General features: G+C 41.7%; 1 protein-coding gene across 4 annotated transcripts in view; it reads right to left on the bottom strand.

The window, feature by feature from the left end:
• The window catches only part of nfasca (neurofascin homolog (chicken) a), a 209465-nt gene that overhangs the window by 184092 nt on the left and 222 nt on the right, over positions 1–25151 (bottom strand). The gene's annotated exons all lie outside the window — the stretch shown is intronic.

The following is a 25151-nucleotide window of genomic DNA, read 5'->3' on the forward strand; positions in this document are numbered from 1 at the left end:
TTATCAGTGACACAACACATCAACTTAACAATTATTCTCCTAATGTAAATCCATTCAGCCTCTGGATACAGCACAACAGAGGGAGTAGAACAAAAGAAGGCAAAGGGAGGAAAAAAGGATGGGATATACAACGAACTCTGTGACCCTACCTTTGATTCAGCAGCACTTCAAACAACTACATTAAAGGACACCTTGTTTACAGTGTCTGCATATGAAATATGCCAATGCAAGCACTGTATCAATGAGTTGACAGTGAGAAAAACCTAATATTTTAGACATAATTGCAACATGAGAGAAAGTGAGCAATAAATCAGGGGATGGGAAGAAATGCTTTCAAATGGAGAGGCGAGACAAACAAAGCAGGCCCTAAACTTTAATTATCCTGATAACATCTGTCTGAATAGCAGCTTCTATCCAATCAGACGTTTGTCTCCAAGGATCAGATCTGCTGACTGTATTTTAAATCCTAACCACAGAGCAGCTACATTTGGAAAGCAGCCTGTGGCAAAGCTTTTGTTGAACCATCGTCAGTGTGCATCGACTGAGCAGAGCTATGACCTTTGTCTTCCATCAGGCTTTCCTTAGCGCTCCTGTCTCTGTCTCCTCCAGCACTAGACTGATATATAGAGCCAATAATTCTTTTTTATTTATTTTTTAACTGATTATCTTATACTGGCTGTATGGAATGATCATAACACAAGTTCAATGTAATAAGATGACACTTTAGAAAGGCATTTTTCACATGCTGCCACAGCTGCAAATTCACACTCTCCTTCAGATTGGCAGGATAGCCAACTGCACTTGACAAGTCCCTACCACAGCGCTATCCTCAGGTTCCCATCAGTTCCACCCCTCGCTCCTCCACAGCTCCACGTGGTCACTTCTGGCTCCAAAAAAACTAGATGGTGACGGCCAAAGTGCCAGACTGGCTGTCCACAAACCAATGGGTGACATTGGTTGTTTTATAAAGTCTATAATTAAGACAGACATAAGCACTGTGTAAAAATACACAGCCTCCTTATTCTTTTCAATGTGGCCGTTGTCCTGGCATACACAATCAAATAAACGCAGGTGTAATTCTTCTGGAGACAGAGAAAACTACTGCCATAAAAAAAACCTGCTGTAATATGTTTAGTGTCTGTTAGGAACTAATGGATCTATTACTTAAACAGGATTCCAGGATCGCATTTCATCTTGACACCAGTACCTGAGAAGACACACCACCACCAATACAGAGCCTTGTGGTTTTGTGCATCTCACCTCTCTCACACTCCCTGCACAGCTCCGCCCCACTCATTCACTCACAAGGTGTGGCGGCGCAGCAGGGGGAGGTGCTAACAGATCCAGCTTGGCGCAGTGACAGTTTCGTGCCAAAAGGCTTCGCCGAAGGTGCGCTAAAAGCTCGCCATCTGAAACCAGGTCTACTGTCAGCGCAGGCGGAGCGCAGCCGGTGTAAGCCGAAGTTTGGCTGACCGGGGGACAGTGCGCACACGTCACCAAAACCTAACAGGCAGGTTTCCAGAATATCAGGCACATTAACAATGCAATAAATACCCACAAAACCACTATTCAATGCAACTATCTGCAATCAGCACATAAATGTATCTCTATATCGACTGTCCCGTCACATCTGATGTCAGATCAAAGGGGATTGGCACCGTTTGGCACGTTTGGCACGCGTAATGGAAACCCAACCTGATTTGATTAACACAGCTGCAAACTAATGAGTTCACATCCCTCTCAGCCAACCACAAACAGCCACAGCATCAGATAGGGAGTATATATTCAGTATCTGTCATCTTAGAAAAGTCAAAAGAAAAGAAACAGAGTGAGACTGCGAGAGAGAAAGAGAGAGTGCGCGCGCGCACGAGAGAAACGCAACATTGATTTACAATTGCGGTGACCTCCTCCCAGGCTACCTTTGCATCATCAGCCCGTGGAGGTCTGCTCGCAGTTCCATATATTCGGACACTGCGAGCAGACCTCCCGGACCAAAATATAAATTTCCTCCTGGGAGGAGTTTGGCCGTCTGACGCTGCTGCTCTCTTCTGCAATGGCGAATTGAGTAAACTCTCATTACGCCTTCGCGCGGCGCATTTAAGGGCGAGGAGAGGGGCTCATTTGATTGGTGTGACGTGTGTAAAACCCACTCCACGCCTTCTCTCCTCCCTCTTTCCAACTTGCGCCGGTAGGAGGGACGGAGGTGGGACAGACAAGTAGCTGCGCCAGGTGCACGGTGTGCCAAACTTACAAAATTCGCCTGGCTACACCCAGTTGGCGAAGCGCAGGTGCGCTGCGCCCCCGCTGCGCCCGGTCTGCGAAACTAGAGCCCTGGGAGACACAGAGCTGCTCCTCTGTTTAATCTGTCTGCTAATTAGTCTACAGTGCCACATCGGTCTGTATGTTGCACATGCTACGCTAAATCAGTCTGTGAGATGAAAGAAATTACTGCAGTAGCACACATGCAGTACAGCGCTGCGCTGCATGTGTGGGAGACAGAGCTGTCTGATTGTGTCAGATGAGCATTTGTTTGTTTGTTTGTGTGTGAGGCAGTGTTGCACGGTATACTGGTACCACGGTACATATGATAGGGATGTCCCGATGCAGCTTTTTCACTTCCGATCCGATACCGATATTACAGCCTTGAGTTTTGGCCGATACGATACCAATCCGATCCAAGCTCATATTATACATATTCACTTATTTTGTTGTCAGTCATGTTAGAAAAGGTTTGATCAAGCAAAGAACAACTACTTAATCAGGTTAGTTAGAATGATCCACAACAGTTGGTATGAGAAACTGACCTGTTTATTGTTAACAGGTTTAAATAAACAAACTTTAAACTTGAACATTAACATTAAATAAAAAATATAGCTGGTTTGCTTTGGCTGCTTTGGCCCCTTAATAAATAGAAAATAAATCAACACAAGAAATCTTTAAAATGTCTAACATTGAAATTAAAATAGCAGCAAGACTTTGGCCCCCTAATAAATAAAAAATAGATTAACACCACAAGACATTGTTGACATTTAACAAACAATGCAGCCTTTGCTTTTCAGTTATTTTAGTAGTGTCAGTGCCAGCCTGGTGCTGCTGTTTCCTGGGACCAACAGAGGGGACAAAAAAACACACACAATATTGTACAACTGTTTAAACAAGCAATAGTCCATCCATGGCTCCAATTTCACTAATTGTGCCCAAAACAATGCCATCAGTGCTCTTTACTTAAACAGTAAGAGTGTAAACCAAATAAAAATATCACTCTCAAAAAACCAGAGCAGAAAACAAATAGTCAGTTAACTAAATTGACCGCTACGTTTCCTACCCTCTATGTGTGTCTGCCATCTGCATGTTGGCTTGGTGGATTGATAGAAAGTGCTGGAGCGGATCACTGGAATGGACTGCTTGAATCACAGAGCACTGGGCTGGCCGGAAAACCTGGATCGGAGTCCATGAAAAACTGGATCGGAGTTCTTGGATCAGCATTTTTCCATGCAGTCTGATCCGATGCCGATGCACGTTTTTTGCTAATATCCGCAGCCGATACCGATCCGAATATCGGATCGGGACATCCCTAACATATGATACCATAATGTTGGAGTACCGTAGTACTACAGTACCTCACGGTACCACTACTGTGGATTAAGTTCAAAGTCCAATCGCAAGAGGGTGAGTGTCTGTGCACGGTCCAATAACGGCGCGCACTGGCCACCTGGCATTCAATATGCGGCTGCAGTGGTTTGTATCCAGTGACATTTCAGGTATTAGCTGAGCTACTGAGTATCTTTAAGCAGTGAAAGTTATTATTTATTTCTTTTTACTTGTAGGTTAGATTTGTTTATACAGTGCCCTCCAAAAGTATTGGAACAGTGAGGCCAATTCCTTTATTTTTGTTGTAGACTGAAAATATTTGGGTTTGACATCAAAAGATGAATATGAGACAAGAGATCAACATTTCAGCTTTTATTTCCAGGTATTTACATCTGGGTCTGATACACAACTTAGAAGATAGCACCTTTTGTTTGAACCCACCCATTTTTCATGAGAGCAAAAGTATTGGAACATGTGACTGACAGGTGTGTTTTGTTGCCCAGGTGTCTCCCAATTACATTGATTATTCAAACAATAAATAGCACTGAATGTCTGAGCTCAGTTTCAGATTGGGTACGATAGGTTTTGCCTGTGCAGACTGCATTTAGAGGTGGAACCAACATGAAAACTGAGAGCTGTCTATGGGTGAAAAAGAAGCAATTGTGAATCTGGGAGAAGATGGACAATCAATCAGAGCCATTGCACAAACATTGGCCATAGCCAGTACAACCATTTGGAATGTCCTGAAGAAGAAAGAAACCACTGGTGTACTAAGCAACAGACGTCGAACAGGTAGACCAAGGAAAACATCAGCAGTTGATGACAGAAACATTGTGAGAGCTGTAAAGAAAGACCCTAAAACAACTGTTAGTGACATCAGCAACAACCTCCAGAGGGCAGGAGCGAAGGTATCACAATCTACTGTTCGCAGAAGACTTCATGAACAAAAGTACAGAGGCTACACCAGAAGATGCAAACCACTCATTAGCAAGAAGAATAGGAAGGCCAGGCTGGAATTTGCCAAAAGGTACAGAGATGAGCCTCAAAAATTCTGGGAAAAAGTTTTATGGACTGATGAGACAAAGATTAACTTTTTCCAAAGTGATGGAAAGGCGAAAGTTTGGAGAAAGAAAGGATCTGCTCATGATCCCAAACATACAAGCTCATCTGTGAAACACGGTGGAGGGAATGTCATGGCTTGGGCTTGCATGGCTTCTTCTGGGACGGGCTCTTTCATCTTCATTGATGATGTAACACATGATGGCAGCAGCAAAATGAACTCAGAAGTCTACAGAAACATTCTGTCTGTTAATTTAAAGAAAGATGCAACCAAACTGATCGAGAGATCCTTCATCATGCAGCAAGATAACGACCCAAAACACACTGCCAAAACAACAAAGGAGTCCATCAGGGGCAAGAAGTGGAAGGTTTTAGACTGGCCAAGTCAGTCTCCAGACTTAAACCCAATAGAGCATGCATTTTACCTGCTGAAGAGGAGACTGAAGGGAGTAACCCCCCAAAACAAACAACAGCTGAAAGAGGCTGCGGTGAAAGCCTGGAAAAGCATCACAAAAGAAGAATGCAAAAGTTTGGTGATGTCACTGGGTCACAGGCTTGATGCAGTTATTGAAAGCAAAGGATTTGCAACTAAATATTAAGTCTCATTCACTTTAATCTATTTTAAGTTTATATGTTCCAATACTTTTGCTCACCTAAAAATTTTGTGTTCCATTACAAATAATGCTATCTTCTAAGTTGTGTATCAGATCCAGATGTAAATACCTGGAAATAAAAGCTGAAATGTTGATCTCTTGTCCCATATTCATCTTTTGATGTCAAACTCAAATGTTTTCAGTCGACAACAAAAGTAAACGAATTGGACTCACTGTTCCAATACTTTTGGAGGGCACTGTATATGCTATAGTGATTTGTTTTCCACAGAGCTCTATGGTGCGAGCATTTTACTCGCATTTGCGACTAAAAATAGTTTTGTGCGAGCAAAAGAAATCATTCAGGAGCACCTACAGATTTCAACCAGCAGCAGAAACGAAAGGAAAATCCTGCCGGTTGTGGGTTGAACGGGGGGTAACAGACACGCTGTATTCCTGCAAATATGGCGGCCATAGTGCTCCACGGCACAAGATAATGGCTTACCGGCGACTGAGAAGCCTGGCTCCAGGTCCAATAATTTCCTCTTTGGTGTCATGACTGCCCAGAAATACTTGAACAACCCAGCCGTGGCGGCACACAGGTATGTGACGTGTCAGAGGAGAAACGAGCCATTCACATTTCTCTCTTTGTGGCAGGTAACGGTCCACAAACCTCACCGCACTTTAGGGACTGTTCTTTACTTATGAAGGGGAGGAGGGTGGCTGCTTGATTTTTATTTTATTTGTTTATTTTATTTTGATCCCCCCTATATTAATCACTTATTAATGCTGTTTTTGAAGTATGAATAAGTCAATAAGTAATTTATTCCATTGAAATATCAATGATGTATTATAGAAAAGTGATTTAAATGACAAAAGGCACATCTGCCTCATTTTTGCTGTGCTATCGTGATACTACTCAGAACCGTGATACTTTGACTGGTATCGTATCGTGGGTCCCAATTTTTTTCGTATCGTGACAACACTAGTGTGAGGTAGCTCATAGCTTATCAAGGTCCTTCTTGTCAGCTGTAGTCTACTGTGTGACTTTGAGACAGCGCCTGGATGCAGGCGACAGATGTGCTTTTTTTTTTTTTAAAAAATGCCGCAGCAACACAGACATTTCATATACAAGACAACTGTCTCTCACTCCCTCCCTCAGCCTCTCTGTTTCTGCTATGGATGTAGGCTGGGGCCAGTAGATGGTCACAAAATACAAGACTTTCCCCCTGAACTGATGTACAGATGTTTGGAACCATGTGAACTTGGTCTTTCTTTTCCTAAACCTAACGTCTATATCTTTACTTGACTAAACCTAACCTCTGTAACTTTACTATGTAACTTTACATTAAGAACATAATGTCATTTTGGGGCGCTTATTCGTAAGATATCATACGAACTGTTGTATAAGGATATGTTGATTTCAACCTGCAGGTTCAACCTGGGAGTTGCTCTGTATTGCAAAAGGCAGTCATGATTGATAATTGGGGTGATAACATTTGATGTTCACTTTCGTTTAGATCTCCAATAACACTGCTTTAGAGCTTTAGATAATATTTTCTTGGCTTACTTAGACTCTGTTGTAAAGCTGCTCAGACACCCATGTCTGCTCTCTTAGAAGACAAGGTTAGTATATTACTGAATTTTCATTTAATTTCAGACATTTTACAGTAAGTCATTGGTCATGTTTTAAAATCAGCTTTAAGCAGCATTAATCCGACAATATCAGCACTGGAATCATATCGGTAAGACACACTCTCTCCTCCTTGTTCCCTGTTTTCTATTCATCCAGTCAGTGGTCTCAGTGGAGACTGAGGCCTGGAGCAGTACCAGACTCCAGGATGCTTCCCTCCCTCCCTCTGTTCTCTCCCTCCTCTATTTATCCTCTCCACCTGGCAGCCTGCCAGACAGCACTGTGCCATTGCCCTTCACTCCAGACACTCACATTCTATTCTATTTTCATCCTTCCATCTTGGTATGTGCCTCTGTCTCCTTTTGCCTCTCTTACTCCTCTCTTTCCCATCCATCTTCTTTTCTCTCTCTGAAACTCCTCTCATCCCTCCCTGCCCTCTGAGGAAACAGCAGCTTCTGTAAGTGTTTAAAAATAGAAGCTGCTGAAAAGCAAAAAGTGATTGACACTTGAAGGTACATCTCAGGTAACTTGAGAGGAATCGCAGATGGATAGGAGATAGGGAAAAAAAAGGTTTTCCACAGAAGGACGGATGGCTGTAGAGTTAGAGGATGTAGTGTATACAGCAGGGATGAGCCATAGCCACAGAGATAAAGATACACCTGCCTGACTGTCAAGGAAGATTTGGATGATTTTTTGAAGTGTCAGAAAAGATAATGCTGATATTGAAAATTTCTATCATCTGAGATTTTTGCACATAAAAGAGATCACGAGCTAAAAGAAACCACATATGAAATAGATGGTATTTATTCAGTAAAGCTGATTGGAAAAGGTATTCCTAATTGATTAGTGGGGACCATTCTGCTTTCAGCTTTCATTAAGGGCAGACAAATCAATTCAGAAGAAATACACTTTCACCCAGTTGTGGATTAACTTGCACTCTCGCTTGAGTTAGTTAAGTTAACACAATGGGACAAAATTCTGGGAGCATAAGTGTTCTGGTTTCCTTTTGTAGTCTGAGTAGTACTGACCACGTTTGAGATGAAATGACCAGCGCATGGATGAGTCTTGACCCAGCTATCCACTTGCTACACCAGATCTCCCAAAATATTGGCTGTTGCTCCCAGAGACTTAAAATCATCAGACCAATAACCGATAGGTTCCGAGACTGAGGTAACAGGTGCTTTTGAGAGTGTAACAACCACCTAATAATGGGAGAAAATTTGCTCAAAATTGTGGCACTAGAAAACCTCTTCCTAAATGCCAGAAAAAAAACAGATGAATATAATATACACACAGTATGTCAGATATTAAATGCTAAGATTTACAGAGCTGCCAACACTGTCACAGCCAAGTCAGTGCTGGAATCATTAAATAGAGAACTGCTGTTAAATTTGTGCAGAACAGCAGTTTCCATGCAGTGCCTATCATGTCATCCATGATATCCACCCATGCTTTTCTTTTACAATCACTGTCAATGGAGTCAGTGGGGCCCTGATAAAGGGATGAATCACATGACATACCTTTGAGCAAGGTTGTTGAGATAGATTTCTTAGTAATTATTGTTTTTACATATGTGACTGTGAGTTGTCTTTCTTGAGGAGGAAAGCCTGCAAATTCTTTCTAAAGACACCACAGTGAAGCATCTCTCCTCAGATCAGAACCCTACATCAGGTTGGTTACCTGCGGGTAAAGCAAAAAGCTGTGTAATGGGTTAAAAAAAAAAAATCATCTGCATCTAAATCACTATTATTAGGCTGCAATTACTTTTATTTTGAAAGTCAGTGACAAAAGTTGAACCTTTGACCCTGTCGTCACATTTGTCACCAAGGACTCCAGCGATGAAACTTTGCAACCTGAGGATGAGGTGGCAGCCTACATCAAGTTCAACACACCCAAGGAGGATCCTTTTGAGGTTTTATGGTGGTGGAAGGAACATGCTAACATGTTTCCTAACGTGGCAGTGATTGCGCAGACTGTTTTCACTATCCTGGCATCGAGCGCAGCCAGTGAAAGAGAATCCTTAGCTGGATTTGCAATTCAAGAGCGAAGAACTCAGGTCAACGTGAATGACTTTAGCTTGTGTGTTTGATCACGGGCGTGGGCCGGATCCCAGGACTTTTATAAGTGTGTGCGGCTTTGACTTGGACATATTGACAAGTAACGGGTTAGTGCTGTTACTGAACTTTACCAGTAAGGGTGGGTTTTCAGAAATGGACCTGTGCAGGACTCTGCCTCAGATGGAAGCCCAGCTAGTGGAAGTAACACAAAAGCCCCTTTTACACTGCCAGATTTTCTGCGAATGTTGGGCTGATTTGCCGGCAAGCTGCGAGCGTTTAGACACACAGAGCCAGATTGGCGAGTTGATCCGAGGTGCCCAATTTTCCGCCTCGTAGGGTAGTCATATTGGCCAAACCCTTTTAGTTTAAAAAGACCGAGGTGGCCTTCTGCAATGGGAGGGACTGTTGATGATTTGTGGGAGGAGCTGTTGATGACGCCGCATGTGCGACCCACTGGCGGTGGATAAACAGGAAACAGCTGATAGCAGGAATTAGCAAGCAGCTAGTAGCAAGAGGGAAACGCAAACCTGACAGACACTGTAAAGATGAGCAACTGAGGAGACAAGGAATTGCGCGCCCTCCTTGCCCTCGTAAATGAAGAGGCCATTAACCATCAGATGACGGGGATGGTGAAGAATGGGCCAACTTACAAAAGGACTGACCAGCCATGGCTTCCCTCCCACGTCACTGTTTACGTCACACGCTGAGCTACAATTGTGTTACTTGCTCACGCCCCCCTTGCCCTAAAAAATGCACCTTCTGTATAAACAAAAGTAGGCAGGTAGCATTTTGCCGCACGCCCTGATTTTTTTTTTATACTGCCAATGCTGAAAGAAGACTGATTGGGCTTTCCTGCAAATTTCCACAAATCCTGTTGAAAAAGGGCTAAAGAGGCATTTAGAGCAGCCAACCTTGTTATAATGGTAAAATACAAAGTCAATCAGCAACTGTGGATGAAATGAAAAATCACCCAGCTACATACTGTTGTCTGTCTGACTGACTCCACAGCAGTTCTCTCTGTGTCCCTCAGGCAGAGTCAGACTGGATGCTGACCTGCAGTTCAGACTACATTTGGTGCCAGGTGAAGTATTAAAACCCAACATTCACCTCAGCAGGGCGATTGTTCTAAATCCGATGCCAGGTAAGCAACACACACACATATACCTAGACAGGCACACCATGCCAAGTCATCATAGTGATGCCAGCGGGCTTCCCTAATGCAGAATTAATTTAACCATCACTGGGTACCGCCCCATCCTACCCACAATCCACCTGGCCTGGCTACGGCCCATCTGCACTGGCTGCTCCATTTGACTAAATGGGAGCCAGGATAGGAGTTCACTGGGAAAGCAGCCATAAGGCCTACCGCTGTGTACGCACCACGTACTCTTTATACCACGCTTTGATTAATAAAGGTTTTGAAAGGCTGATATTTATTTGTGCGCCAATGTTATGTATTTGAAACTAATTTATATTGATGTATTCAGTGTGTGTTCTTGTCGGCATATGAAACAGCATGAACACTACCATGAGACACAAAAACTGATGTAATGCTTAGGTTAACAGTAATAATATTTTCAAAACTGTATGTACGCTTTTAAATTACCCTTAAATGGTTTAAATCATTGCAGTGTGTAGCTTCACACACAATATATTTTATCCTACATAGAATAAAAAGCGAGCAAACAAGCGTTCATTTGGTTTTGGTTGACGAAAATGACAAATTTAAAATAGATCTTGATAATAAAAACAAAGACAAAATCTATGTTTCATTTTCCCTGACGAGACGTGATGAAAATGTTAGTGGTGGACACTGAAAGCCAAGAACAGCCATGCCTGTAATTATCTTCAAATGCTGCATGAGTGACAGGTTGGTAAAGTCTAGTTAATAGTCTGCGCCAGGATGTTTCGCTAGCCAGCAAAACCACACACACCAGAGCAGCGTCAGTTGGTGCGAGATGTGAGCTGTAATTCAGCAGCAAATAATCAGCCGTATGTATCTGACTGTGGATGGTGGAGCTAAAATGATGACTAAAATGTCATGAATTTTCATCAACTAAAACTAGACTAAAACTATGAAGGACAAAAATGACTAAAATGTGACTAAAACTAATACGGATTTTTCATCTCAAGGCTAAGACTAAATCTGAAATAGCTGTCAAGATTAACACTGCAAACAGGCAAACCTAAAGGCTCATGGTTAACCATCTTCTTTGCTCCCTGATTTCTTAGCTTAGGTATAAAATTGAGATTACTTTCTCGAGTTTTGGGCTGTGGCAGGATGTGGAACTGGTTGGTCTTCATGTTCTTCACTAGCTTCCCTCAGAAAACGTGAGCCCACAGTTATCCATCTTCACTAGCTCCCGGTCAAATCCTTTATCTCCAACAAAATCTTCCTCCTCACCTACAAATACCACCGTGTCTTTGCCCCCCAGTGCTGCTGGACCTCTTCCACCTCTATACCCCGTCCTGGAATCTACAATTTTCAAACTCAGGTCTCCTCACTACTATCCATACCAGACTTTGGGGCAGCAGAGCCTTCACTGTGGCAGCCCTCACCCTCTAGAACGCTCTCATCGCAGAACTCTGTATTGCTGCATCTATGGCTACCTCAAAAAACTCCTGAAAACCCACCTGTTCACAACAGCCTATGGACTTTGTTAATTTGTTATCTCTGGCAAACTTTGCTATGACCACTTTTATGTTATGTTATTTATTTTTCTCCATATCTGTAAAGTGTCCTTTGGTTCCCCTGAGATACACTGTAAAACCACAAGCTATTATAATCCAACAGGGAATATAAAATGACACATTTGGAAAGTTTCTGTTTTGAGTTTTAAATGGTCTAAACGTAACATCTGATAGTGATGAACCATGTTTTAAGTATGAAATAAAATGATATAAAAGCAGCTCAATGTAGCAGTGTAAATGTAGTAAATGTTGCGGGTGCATGTGTCTGTGTCTGTGTCTGTGTCAGTGTATGTGTGTGTGTGTGTGTGTGTGTGTCTGTGTGTGTACATGTGTGTGCCAGCATGTCTGACTACATCTGTTTGTTATTTGACTGTAGGACACATATGGGTGCACTCTCTGAGTAAGTGTCAATGACCATATGGAGGAGACATGTCTTGTGTGTCACAACACTGACATCTGCTGGCCAAAAACCTGAACTGCAGCATTGTTTTAGCTTGGAGTCCAGAGTTTTCAGAGAGAAGCTTTAGGGGAAATTATTACAGGATTATGGCTACTTAGATATTTTTTTTATGTTCTTTACTTCTTGGATATGGCTCAAAGACCCAACTCAAAATAGCTGAATTTTCATGCCTCATTGAAAACCATCAGGCTGTTGTGCTGTCTGTCACGGACAACACAAACTTGAACTTGTTAAAAATGTATTTTTGTCTATTGTTACCACAGCAGCTGTTCTGATCTGAGATGAGGTGCACACAGTCAAAAGACAAGTTAGTGGCTGACAGTGACAGGCTGTAATACTCTTCAATCCTCTTATGCATGCATTGCACCTGGCATAACTGATCAAGTTTTAATGTCAGTGTTAGAATAGTCAAACCTGGAGTGCCTTAGTAGCCAGATGGTTACAGCCAATGTAGTCTGACTCGCTAGATGTAGACTGTGGGTATAAACCTGCCGTTAGCTGGCTATTTAGGCCAGCATTTTCCTTCCCTTATGCTATCTGTGTGTTACTGTCGTCAATATACCCTTTGCTACACGAAACAACAACCTCCGACTTAACCTACATGCTTAAAACAGCATGCTTTGACAAAGATTTGAAACATGCAATAAGGCATGCCTGCTTTTGGTTAATTGTTTTGATCTACAACAAATAAGACAACTTGTGGATGCACCTCAGAAAAGCCTGTGACTTTGTCTCGCATGTCTGGCATGGCCAGTTGAAATTGATTTGCCACGTTTTACTCTGCAGATGTTAGTGACACTGACTTCACCTATACACCAGTCCATTCCACCTAAGACAAGCTCTTGTGATATCGTCATAATAAAGTTCTGCTAGAGCCAAATACAGCTAGCAAATTATCTGTGGTTTTAACGGGTCCAGTGAGCTCCTCCAAAGCTAAAGTATAGTCAGGCCTCACCTCTAGCACCCTGTCCTAACTAGATGTGATGTGAGCAAGCGCCAGTGACTAAATCAGTTTGATTGCACTGTTTTCTACTGAATTGTCCTAACTTCCAGCAAGCGCCATGATGCAGTGCAGTGCAGCGCGTCGTTTTCAGCTACACTTTGGTCGGATGCCCTATTTCTATTTTATCCCTGTCGCTTGCGTTGAAAGCGCCGCAATGTATGAGGAACAGCTGATTCATGAGGTTGAAATGAGGAGTTATCTGTATGATACCTCCTCATTTCACTACAAAAAACTTTGCTCGCAAGCTAGCTTGTTTTACAGAATGGAGATGGTTGTATGATATAGTATGGCAGCTACAACAATATCTATACGTTACCCAGGATAGTATTGTTGTGAATATGAATAATAAGGAAGTACATACTCACCCATCTTTTCAGTGGTAATTCTGAGTGCATAGCTGCATAATAAGTGGTTTGCTTACATGACATGACAGAATTCCATATTAGGACAACAATTATCAGATTTTGTTTGTTTTTTTTATCAGTAAAAGTTCAATCACACAGTCAACAAAGGTCTGTTACTGGTTTTTGTGGTGTTTTCTGTTGCAAAGAATTAGCCAATTTAATAAAAGTGCTCCCTTCCTTGTGTGCAACTGTTCCAGCAAAACAATTTGCCCCCCAACACTTTTATGCAAGGGCACCATTGCTGCATCCTGGGCCTAGCTCTCCCAAATGATTGTGATTGGTTTAAAGAATCATACACACACTAAAGCATTTTTTCTCCTAAAGGAGAATGATGTGTGCTTCCAGACCTTCCTCTAGCACTGACATGTACAGCACTGTGAAGATAGGTACAGCACTGCCTCAGTGCCACCACTCTGATTCCAGTCGGGGATTTTTATTGCATGCCATGACTCTCTCTGCCTCTTCACTAACTATACAATAAGATACAATAAGAAAAAACTGAGTAATCTCCATATGGGTGGGATGCCTGACATCCTGAAACACTGCGTCATGGTTAAATGTGCCTCATCAGCATTCTCATACTGCTTCTTAGATTTACACATGAACATGTGCTGGAATGTGAATCTAAGCTATAAAAGACCTCAGACTGCTTGAAGGGAAGTGCTTGTCAGATCATCTGACAGTCTCTGAAACCCCCTTTGAGGGGACAGAGCTTGGCAGCTTGGCAGCATCAATTTTAGAAGCCTCCCTTAACAGACTACATGACAACCCCGGCGAAATTATGCAGCAATCGGCCAGAAGGACGGAGGTGTGAAAGAGGGCAGTGTTTGAGTTCCCTCTGAAGTTCTCTTTTTCATTGTTTACACAACTACTTAATAACATCATTGCATCAAGATGACAAAGGCTCACAAAAACAAATTCTTGGAGAGAAATAAGAGAGACAGTGAGGTGCAGCCAGGAGGAAGCTATGATGGCTTTTCAAAACTGTGTGGCCCTTCAGGACACAAATAAACACTTTTGCCTTTGGATGTATTTGGACAACACATCACAGAATAGAGTTCTTCTGAAGCATACTGAGGCTTTAAGTGTCTGGCCTCAGAAATCCTAACATATTTGTGAGTGGGTGTCCCCACTGCATCTCTCAGCCTCCTCTCCTGTCATTCATCAGAGGAAGTCAGTTAAAGCACTGACACCTGACACCCTAGAGTCAGATTTCTCACTGAAGACATGTATACATATCATCCTGCATCTGGTTTGGGTGTGGTGCATTTTTAAGCACACTGTGTTCATCTTCCGTCATAACCCACCAGATCGGTTTGAGTACAGAACAACACTGACCATGAAACCACTGCTGACAGATGGCACATGCCCACTGGAGCCCACCACAGAAAGCTTGGCTCCAGGTCACGGTAACATGGAAGCTGTTCTGACTGCCCTGACATCTTTAATTCATAGTGGAAAAATATATTCCATTCAGAAGCAGGGCATGCTCTGGTAGATCTAGATTAGCAGATCCCAGGGCACTGTGGCCCACATTCAATATGGAAGCCAAAAGCATACAGTCAGGAGGGAATTTATCTGCAACTGCATATCTGTATTATCTGACAGTGTTTTATTTAGTCATGAGGCAGTCATCTCTTTGTGAGTCTTTACTTGTCGCAACATCTTTCTTGTCTGCCAGCCATTTTTTGTTGGTGGTTTTAAATGTAGCTCAATGGTGTAAGGAAATGTACGCATCAACCTCCATATCACCTTCACCAGAAATTGACTTGTTAGCTCTGTCCAAATTCAGGAAGTGGATCCTCTGAAGGACACAGTCCTTCAAAAGCAGGTCCTGAGGACCTGAGCGTATTCCCCAAATGGGTCAACCTGACCAACCCATTCTCATCCCAACTTGTCAAATATCACCACTTTGTCAGTGGACCTAAATGTCAAAATATGAAGTGCTAGGTAGCCTCCTTCGTCAGTTTTGGACATTCACAGATGGCGCCTCAATTGACACTTGTTACATGCATTGTGTCTTTTCAAAATTCATTTTCACAGGAAATATTAAGTTTCTGCTTGTTATATGCATACAATCTTTTTCAAAATAAACATTTTGTTTTTCTTTAAGTTTAAAGGGATAGTGCACCCAAAAATAAAAATGGAATCACGTTTGCGCGCCTGCGCGAGACCAGCGAAAGCATGAGCTTTGCTCACCCGTGTTTGCCGCAGGGAGAGACAACGTAACCACAGAGCTAAAAGACCATTTGCACTATGGTCTTTTAGCAAAGGACAGCCCAACATGTCTGAAGACTTTGAAATTGAGGAGGAACAGCATTTCTTTGTTGAGCCGTATTTGTTTGAGCCCGAGTATACGCACAGAACTCAGGCTACTGGACAAAGCAGCCGCCGCAGCTCATGAGTCTCAGCCAGCCGCAGAATACCGGAGTCGAGCACTGGAAACCTAGTGGTGTAGTTGTTTCAAATGCAAAGCAATGCCAACGGATGAGGAAAGTCTTTGCTGCTCAGACTGGGAATTGGCGATGCCTGCACCTGAGAATCTGGACATCAGTACTGACGAGACTGCTGCTCTTCAGAGATCACCGATCACCCTGAGCGCACACACGTGAACGCAGAGCACAGAGAAGCAGTCAGAGCTACAGGCTACAATAGGCCCGTTTCCACCGCAGGAACTTCGGGGGATTTTACGGGGCCGGGGCCGTTGGTGCGTGTCTCCACCGCAGGAACCACCCCCGAAGGACAGAGTTCCGGAACTTTTATAGGGGCTAAACAAGTCCCTGCCTCGGAGTAGGTACTCAGAATGGCCCCGAGAAACTCCTGGCTGGGGCTTGGGGGTTACTTGGTGCTGATTGGATATACTCAAGGAGGGATGTGACGACAACAGAAAGCAACAAAATAGCCGGCATTTTTAAAACTCAGCAGACGAGGGTTAGCTCGTTCATATAGCTTACTCCGCCATGTAAAAAAACTCAGTAAAGGGCCCGTGAAAAAAATATTTTTTCCAGCGGATATCTTAGTTACAACATGATTGAGCTAGCAAAGCAGTTTTGTGTTGCTATGTGTGGTATTTATTCAGTTCTGGGAAATCACAATGTCTAGAAAGCATCAGCTGACAGGGACAGCTAACAGCAGCAGCAAAGCTAACATCAGGACGTCATCTGTTAAAAGCTTCCCGTTGTCGGATACGACATGAAACTACTCCAGTTAGCTCAATCATGTTATAACTAAGACAGCCGCTGTTTTTTTTTCACAGGCCATTTAGTGAGTTATTACAGACACCACTATTGGCTATCAGCTAAAATGGTCAAAATGGTCGCACAACGATTACGTCACATCCAGAGCCCGTAACTTTATAGGAACCTTCTTTGTACTCCGCTCTCTCAGTGGAGACACAGCGGTTGAGAGGACAGAGAGAGAGGACGTTCCTGTAGTAGTTCCTGCCCCCCAAATAGTACCAGGAACTTCTTCAGTGGAAATGGGCCTAGTGAGGCTAAAAACAGAGTTCATATGATGTTTTTCGAAAACAACTTTTTATGTCGCGGCTGCAGCACACTTGGATCACTATGGATGAGCAGTATGGAGATACTTTGTGGATTCAATTTTGTGTTCTTGGACGTTAGTCTGGGGCGCCGTCTATCATTAAGTGTGCTAGCCGCTCTACCCGCCGATCTCCGCAAGGGATGTGAGGACTCTAAAACTTCACCAGGGCCTCCGTCAGCATATGAGTGAGTAGATAATGGCTGAATTTTCATTTTTGGGTGCACTATCCCTTTAAGCAAAAAAAGTCCCTGGTTAGGTTTAGAAAAAAACACCATGGGTTAGCCTTAAATGAGTCACGTGACATATGTTACTACTGTAGCATGCTACACATACTAGCACACTACTCCACTGACTTTTGCTATTTGTTTCTTTTGGGAAACAAACATTGGGCTCCTAGGTGAAAGTCTGGTGTTTGTCCCATCCCACTCACCTCCCATCCACCCTGTAGGGACACTTTTTATGCTACAGTAGTTTCTGGCAACATCAGAAATAGCCACCACCCGGTGCGTATCATATTGCCATGGTGGCTCTATTGTCTGATCTGATGCTGAAATCACTGTCAAAGCAACAGTATTTGATGAGTTGGGATTAAGATCAGGCTGTTGACAAAGGTAAAAAAACTAATGGTGCACTCAGGCACCTTTTGTTAACTTGTTTTGTGCAAAATTTACAAAAGTGTACAAAAGGTTTATCACCAGGAAGTTTTAAACACTGGTGGTAAACTGATAGGCGCACAATGAATTGTGGAGTAGCGAGAGCTACAAAAGATTTGGCCAAATGAAGGCTGCTTTTCTTGGCTATATGCCTCCCGGCTTTCCGCATTCTAGGCCAAATTCAAATTTGGTCCGAATGTGGTAATTATTTCTCTCTACTGTGTCTGTCTGGTCATACAGTTGGACAGCTCACAAGAGAAAGATTTAAAAAACAATTGCCCAAATCTGTGACATCATCAGGATTATTTTTTAAACTTTAAAAACATCCCTCCACAGCCACAGTAGACATCATACAATCGTTTTCACATCCTGAGCAGTGCTCAGAAATTCCCTTTACATTTAAATTTAACTACCAGATTACTAAATGTTCTGTACCTAAAGTCTGGCAGATGTTTTGGTCAGTAGCATTTTAAATATGGAAGAATCCTTGGCATTACTTTTATTTTTATGGGTGAACTATAAGGGTTTTACCTTGACAATTCTGTTTTTATTAACTTTTTTAATCAAAATTATTGTGTAAATGTACAACTGTAATGGGAAGCCATTTAACACAATTTAGGCAATGTAGCTGACGGGACAAAAACAACTTTCGTTATAACAGGAAAATATACAATTTAATTGGAAGTAACTTAAGACAAAGACAAAGCTCAGAACCACAGTATTCACAGTGTTTCTCAAATGGGGTGGGGATACCCCTGGGGTACTGCAGGGGGTCATGACATTTAAAAAAATGGATACTCTATGTTCAGTATTGCTATTTTCCATGCCATCATTAGCTGCCATAAACGGTCAATTGCTGCAACAAACACAATCTCATTCAGGTTTACGTTTGCTCATTGTGGGTTTCTACCAAAAACATTTTGTGCTGGTCTGATACTCGGGTATGAAAAAAAGTTTGAGGACCAATGGTATCACATAACATTATTGGAATCAGAGACAGTAATGGAATCTCAGTGTTCTAGATGCTGCTGTCTGGATGAAAATGATCCCAGGGTCGCCAACACTTGCAACAAACCCAAATCACAGCTGGTAAAAATCAAATTAAATATGTTTAATAAGGTTATATCTAAGTTAATACTATATAACTGCAGTTCATTTCAGTGATCAATATCAGTTTAGTAGATATACTCAGAATGAAACATCCCATTAGATTAATCTCACTAAAACTAAACTGTGTTTGTGTGTGTGTGTGTGTGTGTGTGTGTGTGTGTGTGTAGCCCTGCAGCCTCACACATAGCTACACTGAACAGCTTCATGTTTTGCCCTGTTATGTGAATTATGTTGAACTGCTAACTTCACCTTTCGGTCCTCTACAGCAGCAACCCCAAAGCTAACTCTCTGTCAAACTGCTGTCAAATTAGCTCAAGAGCAAACTGACTACTCTACAAATATTCTTGGTTTATGGTTAATGGGATAATTTGGATTTTTTTTAACTGGGTCTATAAGAGGTATTTATCTATAGTCAGTGTATTACATGGCAGCTGGCACCCTCCCAGTTTGGAGAAGCAGGCAGAAAAGTGTGAAAAGCTAGCATCTTTTGATGCCGAAAGATCCTGATGTTGTGTTGAAACCAAATCCCACTCATGACAGCAGTAGCTCTTTGGGTCCGTGGGAGTGTGTTTACAGTTTATACTGTTAGCCTCTGCTCCTTCTGGGCCTCCAATTTCCAAAGAAAATTGCCCTCTTTCTTTTTCAGGTCATTCAGTCTCCCTCTGCAAAAGTTCTCTTTCTGTATACTCGGGTTCATGAAGGTATCATACTGTCTCCACAGTGAGCAACATTTAGTCATTGCTATTGAATCACTTCTTTATTGTCTTGTATTTGTCGTCTCCTCCATAAACCACTGAACGACTGAACCTAACAGCTAATATGAGGCATAATACAGTGCAGGAATAAGGAAATTATATCTTTGAGAAAATGGAGTACTAAAAGAATGGGGCTATCTGACAGCAAGGTAAAGTTGTAAAAATATTCTCAATATAGAGCCCACTCAAAGTGATAAAGATTTTTCAGGTAGGCTTTTTTTAAACTGGCTAACATACTTTTTGCTGCTAACCTCCATCCACAGCAAGTACATTGCTGAGCTTCTGTGGTGGTAGTCCCAGCCACTTCTCCAAACTGGGTGCATGCCAACTGCCATCTCCTGAATGTAATACACTGACTATGGATAAGTACCTCATACAACCCCACTTCAAAAAATCAGAACTATCCCTTTAAGGCTCGGTTCAAAACAATTCATCCAGATTGTGTTGCCTCATATCCAAAGGGTTTTTCCTTCAAGAGCAACAACACACCGATTAAAATACTTAAAACTTCAGGGACAAATGAGGTGAAAATGCAAGTGAGCTTGTGTATAGTATTGTGTAAACTACAATGTGTTGCCTTGCAAATGGTTTTATTTAGTCGGATTTTTGTCTTATTGACTTTTTAAATCAAGTTTTACCTATTTGGTGAAAATGTTCTGCTAAGGACAATCATTTATAATAAAAACCAACATGAAGGGTCACTAGTAATGGTGTATTTAGTATAAATGTCTAAAATCATATTAAACATACCATATTTTGACCATTGACCCTACACCAATATCCACAGCAAATAAGAGGATAGCCAAAAATCATGTGTATTAGCACATGACTACTGCATATGTGGCCTACAGAATTGAAATATACTACTGTGTAAATTTGGTTCATAGTGTGTAAAATATATTTTGGGACTCAGATTTTTATGTAATACCCATTCTGAAATTAGTGCAAAAAGAAACAATGGTTGAGGTCAGACTTAGCATTAGAATTAAGAATATACCTGACAACACTGGCTCCAACACTGACTAAATATAACAGCTAAAGTGTTTCTGTAAGGTTTGACTCAAACTTATTTTGTTGAGGTTAGTGTTTAGACTCAATTTAAAAGCTGCTTTAAATGGGACCTATTATGCCTTTCCATATTATATATCGTGTTACAATGAAGGACGTTCTTAAACGTGGCCAAAATTTCAAATAATGAGCTAAACATACGTAAAAGTCATTCCCTGTGAGCAAAAACATCAGGTTCCCTACCATTCTGAACACTTCGTTTCACACAGGTTTTTCTACTCTGGCTACAGTATGATGTCATAGCGTGACCACATGGTTATCTGTTTCGGGCACACTACTGCAATTGTTACATTATGTAGCCTACAGTGCCAGATGTAACTATATGCTAACGTGGGGAGGGAAACATGTTAACTTGGTTGCCAATGTCACATATTTCTCCACAATTTTGGATCAGTATCCCTGTTGAAACATGTATGGTTGTCTTTAAAAGCTTTTATCTGTAATTTCTCCTGGTAGAGAGTGCCCCTATTCTTAATTACAGTCATTTGCTGGCTGCAAGTACACTGCTGTCATACATTTAGCTACATGCTAACATCAGGGATACAAATAATATTTGTTTGCTGATGTTGTTAATTTTTCCCTAATTTTAAATTGTATTCTTTCTGGTGCATATCAGGTTGTGTTAAGAAGCTTTTATTGGTGAAATTTCACAGTAAAAAGTGCCAATATTCTCAGTTTTCAGGAGGGGGGCTAAAAGTGACAGGTGCTAAACCTAGCCTTCTCAGAGAGAGAGAGAGTGAATGCAGGTGTTCTTCAGCACAGACAGTATAAAGTTGTATTTGAACATTAAAGAATGTAGACATTTTTGATGAGTGTTGAGGCTCAAATATATATAATACATTTCTGCAGTGAACATCCACAGACACACACACGGTTCTATTCATAGTACAACTGACGGTCCACTTCAGCCCCCGGCAGTACATGGGAGGGCTGGGAGGTGAGCTTACTGTCCTCCCACTGCCAACATCCAGTGAAAGCGAAACTAAGAAGATACTGCTGGGTCCAGTGTGAATGTCTGTTGGGTATCCACCTTAAAACTTCACCATGGTGACCTGGCTGCAGCTGGCTTGATAGCAGCGTTTTAGACTGGACTGGAGTGTGGAGCAAGAGATTGGAGTGAAGGGGACCCTCACAGACAAGCAGATGTGAAAACTGTGGACTGGCATCAGTGTTATATGTTATGTTATTGCTTACCGAAAAAACTTAAATGTAGTGAGTGCTGAGATTAGCTAACTAGAATTGTGTTTGTTCAGTCACTGAGTCCAAGCTATCACTTACTATCTAAATCGCATGGTGTGTTTATGTCTGTGTCTCCTTTAATCATTCATGTTGAGATTTTTATGTTTTCTGTTTCATTTTTCATTATATTAATTATATTACCAATTAGTGTGTCCATGAAAAAATACTATCACATAATATAAATGCTTCTGTTACCTGATGAACATCTGGCCTCTTTATGTAAGCTCCGTGCCTGTTATACTGCCCTTTTCTTACATAAGACCATTAAACTGTTGGCCAAGGCTCAGGTCACACACACACACACAACACACACACACACACACACAGTCGGTTATTATGTTGACTTGCTGATACCCATCTCTTTGCTCCAATTTTCACTGGCTCCGGGGCTGTTGCTCAAACTACAGATTGCAGTTCTGCATTTCCGTAAGCCTGCCACCACGGACACAAAGAGCATAGGAGCAGATCAAGAGGGAGATCAGCCTCTTCCTCTCTCTCCATCTTAAACTCAGATCAAACTCAAAACTAGGCAGTGCTGATCAAATATGAACCAAGATTCTGTTACTGCATTGCCTATTTTTGCTTCATATGTTTTCAGAAACATATTTTAACTCACCGTTTAACTGTAACACAAGATAATTGGTTCCACCCAGCCAGCATATTTTTCAGAATAGCCAAAACCAACTTGCATCATCATCGCGTGCTTCAGCCCTTTTTTTTTTCTGCTCATGTGGCAAACATTTTAAAAGTATTTGAGTCTTTCTACTGTATAGACAGCCTTATTTTATGAAAAGACTGTCTTTCCAGGAGTTAAATAATCTTTTAGTTAACCAATCACATCAAGCCACTTCCTAATGCTCCTTCCTAATACTTAAATGACTTGCTTTATTGAACTACTGACAGTCAAAACTTGAAGAGTGATGAGAAGTGACATCATTAAATCAAATGAGAAAAGTGCAACTAATTAACTCAAAAAATATCTGCAATACAAATTGCAAAGAATTAATCCCTAATAAAACATTGTTACTGTGAAAATAAGAAAAACAAAATGAAATACTTCCCAGTTTGTTGCTCAATGAATTCATTTCCCTGTATTAATCCATTTGATTATTACCTATCAAAATGTGTGTTTGTTATGTAATTCAACATACATCATAGAACAGGATGAAGTTTAAAAAAAACAAAAACCTGAGATGCATTTACACGTAGCTACAAACACATGACATCATGTGACTTCATGGTAATCCCCATATTTAAAATGCAAGCAAAAACTACTGAAGCCTAAAGTGTTGTTTTTATACTTTTATATTGTAGGTGAACTTGTGATTGGAGTGTAATTTTGCTAGAACAACGATGTTAATCATCGCTCTAAAAGTTACACACACTGTTTGAAGCAAATGAAGAGTTTGTTCTCAGAGCTGATGGTTTATTGTGCACTTCAAAAATGCCCTCTGCTGGGAAAATGAGTGTAAAAAGAGTTCAGCCTTTCCTCTATAGGTTTTATGTCAAACTCTCACTCACACATGTGCTCACACACACTTTTCTCTTTCCATGGCTGAGTACATGCATTAGGCTCTTATTACACCAGTCAATATGCAAACCTTTCTATACGGTTACACAGTCGCAGCAAAGCACATACAGTACAGGCCATGGCCCCTATGGAAGAACACTATAGGAATAACAAAGTCCTATCATAGGAGATTAAAATTACTGCAAGTATAATAGGTCATGAAAACTCACAACTGAGCACCTCAGACAAATTCTTATCAACCCATTCAAGGACAAGCACTAAATTTAGTATCATGATAAAATTCCCCTGAATTTAATTGATTCAATGTAAGTAAGTATACACGAGTACTGTTCTTAAGTACAGTATTTCTACTTTAGGCACTTGTACTCTGTACTGGATCAAAATATTTCACTTCTACTTTGAACTTGTACTCCATTACATCTATGTACTCTTTACTCTGATACCTTTATTTGACAGCTATAGATACTTATCTTTTGCAGATAATTGCAAAACATGTGGTGATGATGATGCACTGTCATAGATTAAACTAACCACCAGTTTATAAAGAAGTTAAAAATTAGCTCCATCTCAACTAGCTAGACCAGAAATAGCCCCTTATATGTTAATAAATTAATAATAATACAATAATATAATAATAAAACATCCTAAAGAAGTGATTCTGCATAATAACTGGGACTTTTGTGTGCATTTCGCTGACTGTACTCTGTCCCTCTGCTTTCGTGAAATTGTGAATAAAGGACTTTGAGTTGCAACTGTGTACTTATGTACTGTGCCATTGGTACCTAAAAGATCTAAGTAGCCTTACAATTTAAAACTTAAGTTGTAAGCCACTTTTTAACACACACTTAGAAGTAGCTACAGTAAGAACAATATTACAGTAGTCAATAAAAACATCAGGTGAGTAACATCCTTCAGGTCACTATTGATGGGAATCCCTTGTGAGTACATAATGACTGTAATACAGAGCTACTGCTGACATGCAATATTAGATACCAGATTTAATAATGTAACTAAACTCGCTACTGAGTGCAGACTGTGTGGGACTGTTGTAATAAAGGACTTCAGTCACTAGTGTTCACATACGGTATTAAAATAGGCAGCCATAAAGTCCAACAAGGTCACCATGTAATACAGCCTCCTGTAGCACAGAAACACATACAATTGGCTATGATAACACCACAGGAATATACTTTTTGTGTCTTCCACTGGGTGACAAGATACAGGCCCAATCGACTTTAGATGCTGTGGGGGTTTTTTTGTCTGAGTGGCCTCCCTCACATTCAGATGTGCTCTGATCCACTTCCAGTGCTGAGAGACAGACCTGACTCACCCTGTGTGCAGCCCAGGCTGCAGCCCCGGGGCCTAACCAAACAAGCCCAACTTGACAGCCCTTTAAATGTCCCTGTTCAGTCGTCCTCTGCAATGACACTTCTCCTCACACATCACACGGGCCTCTGCAGATGCAGACGGCGAGGCCGGGCCCGGTCAATTCATCGGACTTCGGTACCTTTATTTGCGATTTGCGCAGAGCAGCAAAAATCCCACAAAACCGCAGCATCATCCAGAAGATGCGCAGAGAGAGGCGGGGGCCCGTGTGCACCGGGTGCCCGGAAAACACTGCATTGAGACCGGGCAACAGTGTAGGCTACCTTGCCTCCTGGACGGGACCGGGGCTGCATTCTGTCCTGCTGTCATTTTCCATATCCTCGGTTCTCATCATCAGCCCCGGTGTAGCCACGCCACGAGCGGGACACCACCCGATGC

The sequence above is a fragment of the Epinephelus lanceolatus genome, chromosome 1, assembly GCF_041903045.1.
Source record: "Epinephelus lanceolatus isolate andai-2023 chromosome 1, ASM4190304v1, whole genome shotgun sequence".
In the NCBI taxonomy this organism is placed as follows: Eukaryota; Metazoa; Chordata; class Actinopteri; order Perciformes; family Serranidae; genus Epinephelus; species Epinephelus lanceolatus.